A 464-nucleotide genomic window follows, 5' to 3' on the forward strand; every position below is an offset into this window, starting at 1 on the left:
TGATTTTCCATAACATCATAATAATGAAAATAAACTTTATAATCAATTCAACTACAACAGATATTCACACATTAGTGCTACAGAAGTACTTCTCTTTGCTCAGTTTGTTGAAAATAACAATGATAATCCTGTATGTTTACAAAATATCAAGCATGACCTCTAACACATAATAGCATAATTATCAATATTTTAAGAACTTATTTCAATTTGATGTATATACTACCTCACTATTTAATCTTTTCTTTCACTGCAAGTCTCTTGTGCTATCTTCCTATATTTTGCTCTCCACTTTTAAAAATCAAACCAGGTCTTTCATTTATTTTTTCTTTAACTTATTGTTGGATCCATCTATAACTGAAAAAGGTTTTCACTTTCTTACTCCTCATCCATTCTACTTTTAAAATGTGAAGTCAGTTTCCAACATGAGGATATCTCATCACAGAATTTGCTAATGGAAGGGTCAG

General features: G+C 29.3%; 1 protein-coding gene across 1 annotated transcript in view; it reads right to left on the reverse strand.

Moving 5' to 3' along the window:
* LOC119588735 (RB-associated KRAB zinc finger protein-like) overlaps positions 1-464 on the reverse strand; it is a gene marked incomplete at its 5' end in the record, with an annotated part of 9,606 nt that overhangs the window by 3,191 nt on the left and 5,951 nt on the right.

The sequence above is a fragment of the Penaeus monodon genome, chromosome 24 (genome assembly GCF_015228065.2).
Source record: "Penaeus monodon isolate SGIC_2016 chromosome 24, NSTDA_Pmon_1, whole genome shotgun sequence".
NCBI classification, from domain to species: Eukaryota; Metazoa; Arthropoda; class Malacostraca; order Decapoda; family Penaeidae; genus Penaeus; species Penaeus monodon.